General features: G+C 35.2%; 2 pseudogenes; both read left to right on the top strand.

Moving 5' to 3' along the window:
* The window catches only part of LOC117922023, a 42,963-nt pseudogene extending 27,775 nt beyond the window's left edge, over positions 1-15,188 (top strand).
* The window catches only part of LOC117922035, a 32,218-nt pseudogene continuing 25,736 nt past the window's right edge, over positions 9,293-15,774 (top strand).

The following is a 15,774-nucleotide window of genomic DNA, read 5'->3' as shown; positions in this document are numbered from 1 at the left end:
ATTAAACACACAAACACATCTAGGCTGATTAAAATGGACCAAATTAAATCAGGGAAAATATTAATTGTCAGTCATAGAATTAATTTTATCAGTGAGCTAATATTACAGAAAATACTTAAACTAAATAGATGAGTGAAATTAAATCAGAGTAAGCTAAACACAAACACCTTCTAAATGTGGAATTGATTTTATTAATAACTTAGAATTAAAAAATAAAAATAAAAATAAACCTCAAACAATTAAAATGAATCAAATGAAATGAAAGAAAACTAAAACAAAATATGAGTTCATGGAATCAGCTTCCTAAATAAATTTACATTATTAAATTGAAATCTAAGCTCAAAATGAATTAAACACTAATTAAGGCAAATTTAAAAATCAAATATTTAACACATAAAATCAATTATTACAACAAACTAAAATTTTACTTTAACCAAAAACTAAATTATAAAACTACCCAAAACAAATTTTAAAACTAAATTTCTAACCTATAAAAATTAGTTTTATTAATAAATAAATGAAATAGGTAATGCGTGAATAAATAAATATAGCTAAAACAAAATACGAACTCATGGAATTAATATTTTTTTTTTTTTTTGTATAAACTTACATTACTAGAATAAAATTTAAGCTTAACAAATGTTTTTAACACTAATTAAGACAAGTTTAAAATCTAATATTTAACACATAAAAAAATCAATCATTTCAACAAACTAAAATTTTACTTAAACCTAAAACCCATTCAAACTACCTACAACAGATTTTTTTATTTTAAACTGAATTTTTAACCCATAGGATCAATCTTATTAATAAATAAATAAATAAATTACAAAGCATTAAATTAGTAGCAAATAAATAAGTAAAAATCAATAATTAAATGAATCAAAACTAAACTAAATAAATAAACTCTCCCTATCCTTTCCAACGGCAGCCTCCTATATCCTTTTTTTCTTTCACCGACTCTTTCTTTCTTTCCTTTTTCGTTTTCTTAATCTCTTCTCAATCCCCCATTCAACTCCTCTCTCCAGCCACGGTAATGGAAGGAACAGCAGCCCACCGTCCTCCTTTCCTTTCTTTCTTTTTAATCTTTTTTTTTTCAATCACCTCTGCCTTGAACACGGCTTCACACCCTGTCTATATACATGCATCAGCTTCTTTCCACTTGCCAAAACCGGTTATGGAGATTTTTCTTTCATAAAAAATGATGCTCTCTCACCGGATTGATTTCCCCACTTTCCAAAACAGCACCATCTTATTCCTATACACGTTCTGTTGACTCCATTCATTCTTCTCTTTTTGGTTCGGCTGCATGGCCACTCATTGAGTTTTTCCTAATACAAATACAATTGATGTGGATTCGGTTGATCATCCTCCTCCACTGGTGCTTCAACTTTTATCTCTTCTCCTCATCCGACGGCTGAGAGAGTGACACCTAGGTGGCTTGTAATGGACTTCGTTTCTCTTCTTCTATTAATGGAGACAAAAGACTGCTGGAGGTTGCATGGCTCAGTGGCTGAAAAAAACAAACCAATCAAAAAAAGAAAAAAATATAAAATAATAACAAAACAAATAAATATTTCATGATTTGGCCCAAATGATCATCTACATGCAATTTGTTTTATAATTATTTAAATAATAATAATAATAATGATGATGATGATGAAATAATATAAAATAAGTCAAAACTCACTTAATCCTAAAATCAAAATAAAATAAATTAACAAAAATGCAAGTAATAGCAATGATCAAATAATATAAAATAAGTCAAAAATTCACTTAATCCTAAAATCAATCAATAAAAACAAACAAGGAAAGAAAGACAAGGAAATAACTCTAAGTGAAACTAAACCTAGAAAAATGCCTAAGTGGGCCTAAGGTGGTGCCTAATGGACCTAAGGTGCCTAAGTGGGCCTAGAATGCCTAAGTGGGTCTAGGATGGTGCCTAATGAGCCTAAGGTGCCTAAGTGGACCTAGAGTGTCTAAGTGGGCCTAAGTCTAAATTAGAGATGCCAAAAGTCACAACGGGGGTAGATAAATCCCTCAACCAAAGTCTCCAAAGTGGCTTAGAAAAGATAGGCTACACGAGTAGTAATGGGCCACCAGAGAATTGCTGTAAAATATCAAATAAATACCTAATAGGACATGTGGTAGGAGGACAAAATGGAGGGTCTACAATATGACAAGAAAGCTCTCCCATTCTCTCTTAATCTCTTTAATCCATCAATCCAAAGAGAGTCCTATGTGTCTGAGCCCTCTCCAATGACATAATTTTCTTGATCTCTTTCCCTAAAACAATTACAAAGTTGTTCTAATCCTTATTGCAAACGAAAGTCGCACCTTTCTAAACATTCATCACATGAATCTCTCTTGATTTCTTTGAAATCTTCAAGTCTCCAATTTTTCTTTTTCAAAATTAGTCTCCAATAGTCATGTACCTCTCAATGGTAGCCCATATCTTCCAAATAAAATGTGTGAATCTCTTCCTCTCATGCAATATGTAGTCATGTCTTCTTAAAAGAATCTCTTCCTAAAAATCCCCTCATGTGTGAACCCAAGGGAGCTAAACTAAAGTGCATCTAAGGGAGCACAACTAAAGTGCATTTAAGTGAGCTGAACCTAGAATGCATCTAAGCTAGTTGAACCTAGAATGTAACTAACTGAACTAAGTGAGTCGAAGTAAGCATGCAACTAAGTGAACTAAACCTAAAATGCAACTAAGTCAACTAAGTAAACTAAAATAAGCATGCAACTAAGTGAACTAAACCTAAAATGCAACTAAGTCAACTAAGTAAACTAAAATAAGCATGCAACTAAGGTCATAATTAAGACCCATAAAAAAATAAAAATCCCTCAACAACGAATCTTTGAAGTTGGCTCAAACAATAGTACCAAATGAGCAACAAATGGAACACAATGGAATGACTATAAGGCAATGAGAAGAGAAGGAAAATACATAGAATAACATGTGCAACTAGGACAAAATAGAGGGTTTATACTTGCATATTGTCATATTTGTCTTAAAATGTGACTTGTAGATTTATTTGGTTATGGAGATGAATGTAAAGGAGGTTTAACCCCCTCAAGTAGGTGAGGGTCATGCATTGAACTCCCAGCTTGAAGCCACACACACTAAAAGCCTTTCTAGCTAGAGTCTTGGTAAGAATGTTAGCTATTTGAAGATGACTAGGAACTTTTTTAGCGTAAAGGTGCCCCATTACAACTTTTTCATGGGCAAAATGGAAATCTAATTCCATGTGCATTGTTAGTGCATGAAACACCGAATTTTTGGCCATATCTAATGAACTTATGTTATCACAAAAGAGAAATGGAGATTGGGACGTGGTAGGCTAATGTCACATAAGAGAAAGATAAGCTAAGTTAATTTTGGAGTAGTTGCAATCATGGAGTTGTACTTTGCCTCTACAAAAGAGCATGCTATTGATCATTGTTTCTTTGAAGACTAGAAAATACCATTGGTGCCAAGATAAACACAAAATCAGTAGTGTTTCTCACTGTTATTGGATAACCTACACAGTAAGAATCAACAAAAGCATATAATAATATTGAGCTTTAAGCCAATAAGAAAATATTGTAATCTAGGGCGCCTTTTAAACAACATAGGATTTGTTTCACAACCTTAAGATTTGCCTTGGTTGCTGGAGGTCTTGCCACACTTTGTTAACTATGTGAGTGATATTTGGTCTAATGAATGTCAAACATTGGAGGGTACCAACCAAGGTGTGATACTCAGATTGGAAGGTTGTAATTCATCTATAGTTAGTGAAACTTTGATAGATGTAAGTGTGGCTATGGTAGAACAATCTAGCATGTGTGCTTTCTGAGGAAAGTCTCTAGTATACTTTGCTTAGGAAGTGTACAAACCACCTTTTTAGTTTGGCATTTAGAGCCATTATTTTTTGCTTTGGCATTCAAAGTCATTATTTTCAGTTTGGCATTTAGAACCATTGCTTTCAATATCGGCGTTCAGAGCCATTTGTTTTCCTAGTGTTGGTGTTCAGAGCCATTCTTCTTAGTTTTGGCATTTAGAGCCATTATTTTCAGTTTGATTTCAAAGCTATTTTTTTCTCTCTTTGGCAATTAGGGTCGTAGTTTCTTAGTGTTTGTGATCTATTCATTACACTTGTGATCTCTACCGAAGAGAGATATATTTGTAGACCCTCAATTTTGTCTTCTTGGCACATTTTATCCCGTGTTTGTCTTCCTTCATATTATGACCCCTCATTGCATACTTAGGATCCATTTATGAGATTTTATTGTCTCCATTGGTGGTCACTATTACCCACCTTATGACCATTTTTGGACCTCTTTTGGAGATATATCTTGGAGGATTATATGGATACCAAGTGTATTTTTTTAGTTGCTCTAATTCTAGGTTAGGAGTTTGTGCGTCCTTTTATTGTTTAGTTTATGTTTTTTTAGTGCATTAGGTTTGATTTTGATTTTTATTACATGTTTTTAAGTTAGATGAACTTTGATTTTTAGTGTGTGATTGATTTTTGATATTTTGAGTGCATGATTGATTTGTGATATTATAAGTGCATGAATGATTTTTTATATTTTGAGTGCATGTGATTGATTTTATTGCATGATTAATTTTTAGTGTACGACTGATTTTAATTTTGAGTTCACATTTGAATCTTGATTTGGAATGTATGCTTGATTTTAATTTTAAGTTCATCTTTGATTATTGATTGTGATTGCATGTGACTTTAATTTTAAGTCCATAATTGATTTTTGATTTGTGATTGCATGATTGATTTTTAATATTTTAGTACATGATTAATTTTTTTCAATTGATTGCATGTGATTTTTAATCTTCTTTTTTTTAGTGCATGGCATACTTTGAGGGAAGTTTCTAGAGAAGGAATAATTTTTTAAAATGAAAATAGAGAGGGAAAAACGCTATTCATGTTTTACTTGAGCTGGCTGTACACAGTTGATGATTAGAGTGGGTTGATTATGGAGCTATTAGTGCATGTCTTTAAGTGAAAGTTATGGTAGAATTTTTTAAGGGAATATGAAAGCATGATATGTAGCAGCATCCGGTGAAGGAGCGAGAAAACATGCAACAACTTTGATCCTTTAGAGATATAGTAGCAGAATGTTGGAGAAGAAGGCACACATCAGCCATTGAGAACACATGCAGCTGCATAGATCAAATTTGTGAAAAGTGAAGAGGACACCACCGAATTTTGAAGGGAAAGTTTGAGGTAAGTTACTGAATTTTAATTTTAGTTTTGATTTCTTCTACATCTTCTTTTTCTCTTCCTATTTCTTCTCATTTTCGTTACTGTTTTTTAATGTTACTGTTTTTGCATTGATTCATGTCTCTTAGTTTTTATTTTTAGGTTAGTTGACCTTTATAATCTTTAATCACAAATCACTCACATAAGTCATTAGTTGATTTCACTATGTATCTCTATTTTTGGTATCACTTTTTCATTTCACTTTGAAGTGAATTTTATATGCTTGTTTAGGACACTTTAGAGGCTTAATTTTGACACACTTTAAGGTCATTTTTTTAAGTCATTTTTAAGATGCACAAATAGTTCACTATTCACTTCACTTTGAATACTCATTTTTTGATACACACACAATTGTCTTTAGGTGCCTTTTTAGTGATTTATGATTTTAAGTGTTTTAATGATTTTAAATGGTGACTCCAACTTTTTTAAAATTATTTTTTCACTAAAAAATGAGTCACGCCATCGAGTAGGAACGCTTGTGAAAAATGCAGGTCTATAAGAAACCAACTTGAAAATATTTGACTTCAATTTCCATGAAATATTTTAGGTAGCCAAGGTCTTTAAAGCAAATCTAGAGTTGAAAATAGTGATAATCTATTGGATCATATAGCAAGGGTTGCTACTTGTTACAATAACATCATCCGCATAAACTAAGATTAAAACAAATAGAGAACTTGTATGCAAAATAAATAATGATGAGTCAGTGTTGGCATTAAAGAAACCAAGACCAAGTTGAATCAGAGCTTGTGATAAATGCTTAAACCAAACTTAAGAGGCTTGCTTTAGTCCATTTAGGGAACATTTAAGAAGATAAACGTGTGAAGGAAAATTAGGGTCATTTCCTTGAGATGGTCAATCAAGAAGACATTTTTAACCTCTAGTTGTTTATTTCGTCCTCCATACCAACCACCTAATGAGGTTGTTTAAGTTTTTATTTAAGAGTTCTAGGTTCAATATGAGTAGAATGGCTAACATGGAGAGCCAAATAACGTTTTTGTCTCAATTTTGGATAGGTGACTAGCCATGAGTGTTAATGCAAGTGGGAAGTTGTGTGGGTTGTTTTGGTCAAGGAGAGGGATATATCGTTAGGCATAGGTTGTGTTGATAGAGAAGTTGGGGCAATTGGAAGATTGATAAATAATTGGTTTATTAAATCTAGTGTGGAGTGTGGAGCGTAGAGATGGTGGAGAGGAAGGATCAGGTGTAAAGGTGGTTGAAATGGACTTTGTGAAAAGGAAAAGGTGCTTCCATGATGGAAAGTGTAGTGATAGTAACTGTAGACTATGTGTCAAAAATGATAGGAAGAGGAATTGGTATTGAAATGTTTGTCTTCTTTCAACAATTAGAGGATTGTCCTCTAATGGTAATACTTTATATTTTTTTAAGGCTTCGAGTAGTGCTACCTTATGATATCTTCTCGATATGTAACTTGACCCACGGATTTGGATTTGATTTTCAAATACATATTTTCCCAAATAAAGAATCATTTTTAGAGTTCTATTTTATATTTTATTTTCCCTTGAAAAAATAAACAAAAATAAATGGTGACTCCAACTTTTTTAAAATTATTTTTTCACTAAAAAATGAGTCACGCCATCGAGTAGGAACGCTTGTGAAAAATGCAGGTCTATAAGAAACCAACTTGAAAATATTTGACTTCAATTTCCAAGAAATATTTTAGGTAGCCAAGGTCTTTAAAGCAAATCTAGAGTTGAAACTAGTGATAATCTATAGGATCATATAGCAAGGGTTTCTACTTGTTACAATAACATCATACGCATAAACTAAGATTAAAACAATTAGAGAACTTGTATGCAAAATAAATAATGATGAGTCAGTTTTGGTATTAAAGAAACCAAGTTGAATAAGAGCTTGTGATAAACGCTTAAACCAAACTTAAGAGGCTTGCTTCGGTCCATTTAGGGAACATTTAAGAAGACAAACGTGTGAAGGAAAATTAGGGTCATTTCCTTGAGGTGGTCAGTTAAGAAGACATTTTTAACCTCTAGTTGTTTATTTCTTCCTCCATATCAACCACCTAATGAGGTTGTTTAAGTTTTGATTTAAGAGTTCAAGGTCATCCGCATAAACTAAGATTAAAACAATTAGAGAACTTGTATGCAAAATAAATAATGACGAGTCAGTCTTGGTATTAAAGAAACCAAGTTGAATAAGAGCTTGTGATAAACGCTTCAACCAAACTTAAGAGGCTTGCTTTGGTCCATTTAGGGAACATTTAAGAAGACAAACGTGTGAAGGAAAATTTGGGTCATTTCCTTGAGATGGTCAATTAAGAAGACATTTTTAACCTCTAGTTGTTTATTTCTTCCTCCATATCAACCACCTAATGAGGTTGTTTAAGTTTTGATTTAAGAGTTCGAGGTCATCTGCATAAACTAAGATTAAAACAATTAGAGAACTTGTATGCAAAATAAATAATGATGAGTTAGTCTTGGTATTAAAGAAACCAAGTTGAATAAGAGCTTGTGATAAACGCTGAAACCAAACTTAAGAGGCTTGCTTTGGTCCATTTAGGGAACATTTAAGAAGACAAACGTTTGAATGAAAATTAGGGTCATTTCCTTCGGATGGTCAATTAAGAAGACATTTTTAACCTCTAGTTGTTTATTTCTTCCTTCATATCAACCACCTAATGAGGTTGTTTAAGTTTTGATTCAAGAGTTCAAGGTCATCTGCATAAACTAAGATTAAAACAATTAGAGAACTTGTATGCAAAATAAATAATGATGAGTTAGTCTTGGTATTAAAGAAACCAAGTTGAATAAGAGCTTGTGATAAACGCTTAAACCAAACCTAAGAGGCTTGCTTCGGTCCATTTAAGGAACATTTAAGAAGACGAACATGTGAAGGAAAATTAGGGTCATTTCCTTGAGATGGTCAATTAAGAAGACATTTTTAACCTCTAGTTGTTTATTTCTTCCTCCATATCAACCACCTAATGAGGTTGTTTAAGTTTTTGACTTAAGAGTTCGAGGTCATCCACATAAACTAAGATTAAAACAATTAGAGAACTTGTATGCAAAATAAATACTGATGAGTCAGTCTTGGTATTCAAGAAACCAAGTTGAATAAGAGCTTGTAATAAATGCTTAAACCAAACTTAAGAGGCTTGCTTCGGTCCATTTAGGGAACATTTAAGAAGACAAACGTGTGAAGGAAAATTAGGGTCATTTCCTTGAGATGATCAATTAATAAGACATTTTTAACCTCTAGTTGTTTATTTCTTCCTCCACATGAACCACCTAATGAAGTTGTTTAAGTTTTGATTTAAGAGTTCTAGGTTCAATATGAGTAGAATGGCTAGCACGGAGAGCCAAATAACGTTTTTGTCTCATTTTTGGATAGGTGACTAGCCATAAGTGTTAATGCAAGTGTGGAGTGTGAAACGGACTTTGCGGAAAGGAAAAGGTGCTTCCATGATGGAAAGTGTAGTGATAGTAACTGTAGACTATGTGTCAAGAATGATAGGAGGAGGAATTGGTATTGAAATGTTTGTCTTTTTTCAACAATTAGTGGATTGTCCTCTAATGGTAATACTTTATACAAGAAAATGAAATTATAGTAGCCCCTCATTAGATTAGCATTGATTTGTAGAAAATGAAATTAATTAGAAAATATATAATTATGATTAGCACATAATTATATATTTTTATTAAGTAAATAAACTTTATTTAAATAAAATTAATGCATGGGATTCTTTAATTAAAAAATATATCAATTCCATAAAATTTTATTGCAAAGACACCATCCTTATATCAGAGGCTCCATAAAGGTAAGACAAGCTTTTCTTTGAAATAAAATATATCAATAAAAAATACTTGAAAGTCAAAACAATTCCACAAACTTGGTGGGGGTTGGTGAAAAATTCCATAAAATACTTGAAGTGGGTGAAAAAAGAATTAATAGAAGTGACGGGGGTTGGTGACTGACTTGGTGTTGTGCTTCTATATGAATGAGTGATTCCCACCTTCCAAGTTTCTGAAGTCTCTCTCTTCTCTGCCCACCCAGCACCTATCTCTCTGTCCTTGGTCTGTATCATTTTAACTTAATTTTACTGCAAAGGAAAGCTTGTCTTACCTTTCTGGTGATTTCATGATCAGCAGGTGTTTTCGGAAGGGAGACGCACATATTTGTAAACTTAGATATACATAGAGATATATCTCGTCTGTTTGGTGCGTTAGAAAATGTGGAAACTCAAGGTTGCAGATGGAGGCAATGATCCCTACATCTACAGCACCAACAACTTCGTGGGAAGACAGATATGGGAGTTTGATCCTGACTATGGAACCACAGAAGAGCGAGCTGAGGTCGAATCAGCTCGTGAGAATTTCTGGAAAAACCGGTTTCAGGTTAAGCCCAGCAGCGACCTCCTTTGGCGGATGCAGGTGGTTTGATCCCATCTATCTCTAGTCTTGATATCACAACAGATATTTATCTGTCATCTGCATCCTAGATTCCCGTTTTTAAATGAACGTACATGTCTTCCATGCATACATACTTCTTCTTTTACGTAGTCTAGCTACATAGCTAGCTTTCTTATTTAATTCGTTTCCATATGTTTGATTACTCTCTCTCTCTCTCTCTCTCTCTAACACCCTCCCACTCCCTCGTACATGTGTAGCTTCTATTTTCGGGCTTACATGCGAACTTAATAAATTGGGAAAAGAAACATGTATTGATACCACTTGACTTCATCGATCAAGGTGACCATAGTGGGCCACCATATGAGGCTCACCTCCCACCTCTCTAAGGTGACTATAGTGGGCCACCATATGAGGCTCACCTCCCACCTCTCTCTCTCTCTCTCTACCACTTGACTTCATCGATCAAGGTGACTATAGTGGGCCACCATATGAGGCTCACCTCCCACCTCTCTCTCTCTCTCTACCACTTGACTTCATCGATCAAGGTGACCATAGTGGGCCACCATATGAGGCTCACCTCCCACCTCTCTCTCTCTCTCTCTCTATAACACCCTTCCTCTCCCTCATACATGCCTAGCTTCTATTTTCGGGCTTACACGTGAACTTAATGAATTGGGAAAAAAAAAACATGTATTGATACCACTTGACTTCATCAAACAAGGTGCCCATAGTGTGCCACCATATGAGGCTCACCTCCCACCTAATGAGGTTAAGATATCATAAAGTAAAACCAAAAAAAAAAAAAAACAAAAAAGAGGAGATATTAGGGATACTACTATTGGGTGATTTTGGGCCTTATCACCCCAAAAATTAACTTAAAGGGAGATATTTTCCCTCACACTGATAAGGAGTCACCCAATTCCTTCTATAAGAGATATGGGAAAACCCAACAATATTCCCCTCATACACCAGGCCCTAGGTTAAGAGACCATCGACCAAATTGCTGGATAATGAGAGGTGAGACCAATTCCAAAACCAAGTTTTGATATCATATTGAACAACTAATTTCCTAAAAGGTTGAGTTTGTAGGATTTGAACCCAAAAATATATATTATGTGCTTTAACAATTGTGAGCTCTATCTTGATTCTCTTAGCTTGGAACAACTGTATAAATAGATGCTTACTATTGAGCTTAATTTACCTTTTCTTTTCTTTTCTTTTGAGCTGGTTGAGACACCATTAATCAGATTGTCGGACAATGAAAGTTAAGACCCATTCCAAAATCGAGCTTTGATACCATGATGAACAACTAATTTCCTAAAAGGTTAAGTTTGTAGCATTTGGACCCAAAATACATATTATGCGCTTTAACAATTGCAACTCTATCTTGATTCTCTTAGCTTCGAACAATTATATAAATAGATGCTTACTATTGAGCTTAATTTACCTTTTCTTTTAAACTTGTTCTTCACTAACTCCCATTTCATTTGGCCAAAAAAATAAATAAATAAACTGCAGTTTTTGAGAGAGAAAAATTTCAAACAAACAATACCACAAGCGAAGGTTGGGGATGGTGAAGAAATTACATATGAGACAGCCACAGCAGCAGTGAGAAGGGGTGCACATTTCTTTTCAGCTTTGCAGGCTAGTGATGGCCATTGGCCTGCTGAAAATGCTGGCCCATTGTATTTCCTTCCTCCCCTGGTGAGTCTACTCAACACCCTCTCACCCTCCTTAAAATCATGTATATGGACCATTTTAACAACCATTCTCAATGGAATAATTTCATGGAAAATGCAGGTCATGTGTTTATACATTACAGGGCATCTTGACACTGTATTCCCTGGACAATATCGTAAAGAAATTCTTCGCTACCTATACTGTCATCAGGTATATATATTTTGAACCTAGTCATCATCCTAACCTCATAAATGGGCTTGGAGCTTTGAAGTATGAAAATGGCTTATGTACATGGCAGAATGAAGATGGTGGGTGGGGATTGCATATTGAGGGGCACAGCACAATGTTTTGTACAACACTCAGCTACATTTGTATGCGTATCCTTGGAGAAGGGCACGATGGTGGTAGAGACAATGCTTGTGCAAGAGGGCGTAAATGGATCCTTGATCGTGGTGGAGTGACATCCATTCCCTCTTGGGGAAAGACTTGGCTTTCGGTATGGCCACTTGAAACACAAGTTCACATTCATCCTATACAATGCATTCTTGTGTGATGGACTGAATCTTATATGATATTGCTTCTTCTGTGTAGATTTTTGGCTTGTTTGACTGGTCAGGAAGCAACCCAATGCCCCCAGAGTTTTGGCTTTTCCCTTCTTGTCTTCCTATGCATCCAGGTTTGTGTTGTAGTCATCTACTCAAGTGCTTGAATTTCACATCTACTTCTGCACTTAATGCATTTTACATCCTAGGGTCTTCTTACATAAAACTTGGAATTGGTCACACGGACTCGAAATGTTTAAGCCAAAAGCTATGTAACTTCAGCCTTATACAATTATAAGATCACGCATGAATACTTAAAAATTCAACCTGGGGATGGTTTATTAGTCTCAAGAAATGACATTCCCATGTCTACTTTGGTCTAACTTTCATTTTCCTATCGTTGGTCGAGATTCTTGTAATTTGAGTCCATAAATGCAGCAAAAATGTGGTGCTACAGTCGGTTGATTTACATGCCCATGTCATACCTATATGGTAAACGATTCGTTGGCCCAATCACGCCTCTTGTTCTAGAACTGAGAGAAGAGCTCTTCCTTCAAGCATATAATGAAATCAACTGGGAAAAAGTACGGCATCTTTGTGCAAAGGTAAGTTTTGATTTTGTATGGAACACTTTTCCTTTTCCGATGAATATGCTACGCATGCATGAAACACACATTCAAATATGTTTATTGCAGGAGGATCTCTACTACCCCCATCCCCTAATACAAGATCTGATGTGGGATAGTTTGTACATATGTATCGAGCCTCTTCTTACTCGTTGGCCCTTCAACAAGTTGAGACAGAAGGCTCTTGAAGTAACAATGAAACACATCCATTATGAAGATGAAAACAGTAGATACATCACTATTGCAAGTGTGGAGAAGGTATTTTTCTGCAGTGGATAACGTCTATTTAGACAATATGTCACTTCTTTAGGATACTAATATCGCTTAAGTTGAACAGGCATTGTGTATGCTCGCATGTTGGGTTGAAGATCCAAATGGGGATTATTTCAAGAAGCACCTTGCTAGGATCCCAGATTTTATATGGGTTGCAGAAGATGGAATAAAGATGCAGGTCAGAAAACAAGTTAATTCAATCACTAATCTACCAAACAGTTGTAGGAAAATTAGATAATATCTATTCATCTTTTTCTTAAAATATTTCAAGTGTGCAACTGGTTTGAAGCTCTGCTTTTATCCTTTCCTGCCTAATTGGTTTTGAAATTGTCGATTGTTGTAGACCTTTGGTAGTCAAGAGTGGGACACTGGTTTTTCCCTTCAAGCACTGCTAGCTTGCAATATGACAAATGAAATTGGACCTACACTCAAGAAAGGACATGAATTCATAAAGGAATCTCAGGTTTGTGTCTTGACTTTAACCAGAATCTACTTGGGTTTCTCATGGTCTATTTGCTTCATACTGCTTGAAATCTTGAAGGTCAAAGACAATCCTTCTGGTGACTTTAAAAGCATGTATCGCAAAATTTCCCAAGGATCGTGGACATTCTCAGATCAGGATCATGGTTGGCAAGTTTCTGATTGCACTGCAGAAGGTTTGAAGGTAACTTTTTCTGTTCAAACACTTAATTGAGTCAGGGCTTGCAGATTAACTAAAGTCACTTGGTTTCTCACTGAAGTACCCTCTATTACAGTGTTGTCTCCTCTTTTCAATGATGGCACCAGAAATTGTTGGTATGACGATGGAACCTGAACGACTATTTGATTCTGTCAACATCCTGCTTTCCCTACAGGTGAGAATCATCTTCCTTGGGCCATTTCCATGGTTGTCCCCATCATAAAACAGGTTATAACTTCTTAGTATCAATAACCCTTGTTTTCAAAGCCACTACAGAGTAAAAATGGTGGTTTATCAGCCTGGGAGCCTGCAGGAGCTTCAGAATGGTTGGAGGTAAATTACTTCAACTTGTTTAAGTAAGTTCAATGTTTCCGTTTTATCTCTCTCTCTCTCTCTCTCTGTATTCTTTGAATCTAAATCAATGTCAATCCCTTCTCTTTTCAGCTGCTCAACCCCTCTGAAATTTTTGAAGACATTGTCATCGAGCATGAGTAAAATTCTTGATAATAGACCAGCTTTTTTTTTCTAACTCTACTAGCTTTTAACTTCCTTGGAGACTAACAAAACGATGATCCAGGTATGTCGAGTGCACTGCATCAGCAATTCAGGCTCTGGTTTTGTTTAAAAAGTTATACCCCCAACACAGGACGAAGGAGATAGACAATTTCATCACAAATGCTACCAAGTACATTGAAGACCAACAAATGCCTGATGGCTCATGGTTTGTTTCTCAAATCCACTATTACTATTTCACTGGGGAAATATTTTTTTATATATGCAGTGCAGATCCATTTAAACAAGGAAGCTTTTCACCAGGTATGGCAATTGGGGAGTATGTTTCACCTATGGCTCATGGTTTGCACTTGGGGGCCTATCAGCTGCTGGCAGGACTTACCACAATTGTCTTGCTATTGGTAGAGCTGTTGAGTTTCTACTCAAATCACAAAGAGATGATGGTGGTTGGGGAGAGAGCTATATTTCTTGCCAAGACAAGGTAATTCTTACTTGCCACCCACTGCTCTGTTCTCTGGTAGATACATGCACAAAAACAAGTAATCCTTGTGCTTGGTGATACAGAAACTTACACCTCTTGAAGGAAACAAGTCAAATCTGGTACAAACCGGGTGGGCTCTGATGGGGCTGCTTTCTTCTGGGCAGGTCAGTTTATACAGTACCACCATCAATAAGCTTAACTTGGTCTTCTACATTATTTTCACAATATGGCTTATCCCCAAACATCTGAGTCTAACCTTCCTTTATAATAGGCGGAGAGAGACCCAACACCCCTTCATAGGGCTGCAAAGCTGTTGATTAATTCCCAAATGGAAGATGGTGATTTTCCCCAACAGGTAGCTCACTTGAACATGAATGAAAAAACCAAAGGAGTAACATTTTAACATGGTTTTGGGAAATGGAAAATGATGTTCTTTTGTAGCTGACTATATATACTGGGTGGTAGTCTAACCATTTGATCATTCCTTATCTATGGCAGGAAATCACTGGAGCCTTCATGAAGAACTGCATGTTACACTATGCAGATTACAGGAATATTTTTCCATTGTGGGCTCTTGCAGAGTATGTAAGTGAATGCCATCGCCTTAAGTCTGGTTGCATTGCCATGCCAAAGAAGCATCTGTAGGAGAAAAGCTCAGATAATGTTGAGCAATGTCAAGCCCTTTGAACAATGTTAAGCAAATGAAAAGTTTATCTATGTCATGGTAACATATTTTGAAGAATAGTTTGTGCAAGAGAATAAAACAATAGCATGACCTCCTTCTCGGAAAACTCAAATATCCGTTGATGCACTATGTCGTTGGCGTTTTCATAATAAACATTGCATCTGCATGTCACTGGTGGTACCCTCAACAACATTTATATTCAGTACTTAGCATAAGATAACAGTACAGAAGGCTTTGTAAAATATCTACCTAAGGCTCCAAGCTTGTTCACTTTTTGGTGAATATTAAAGAACCAATGCTGATAAGAGGAATTCATCCATAAACATCAAAAGGTCTTGCTTCTTTGATAAAACAAGCTTCCTGGATGTGTCAAATACACCAAAAATTATGCATGTCAATTTTCATTTGAAAGTGGTTTCCAAACCCATCTTTAGCTCATTTTAATGCCAAGAGCCTGCATCAGAGGTTTCCTATATATTATTGTCAAACAGCTCCTAAGCTAATCAATTATAGAGAATAGGAAAAGTGGACCAAATTTACATGCATGATCATTATTGTAGCAAATGATTCATGTGTAAAAGTTTCCACATTTGTGCAAATTGAAAAATGAAGAAAGAAATTGAAGAGCCCTGCAGTGCCAAAA

The sequence above is a fragment of the Vitis riparia genome, chromosome 9 (assembly GCF_004353265.1).
Source record: "Vitis riparia cultivar Riparia Gloire de Montpellier isolate 1030 chromosome 9, EGFV_Vit.rip_1.0, whole genome shotgun sequence".
Classification (NCBI taxonomy): domain Eukaryota; kingdom Viridiplantae; phylum Streptophyta; class Magnoliopsida; order Vitales; family Vitaceae; genus Vitis; species Vitis riparia.
This window is presented reverse-complemented; position numbering and strand designations above follow the sequence as displayed.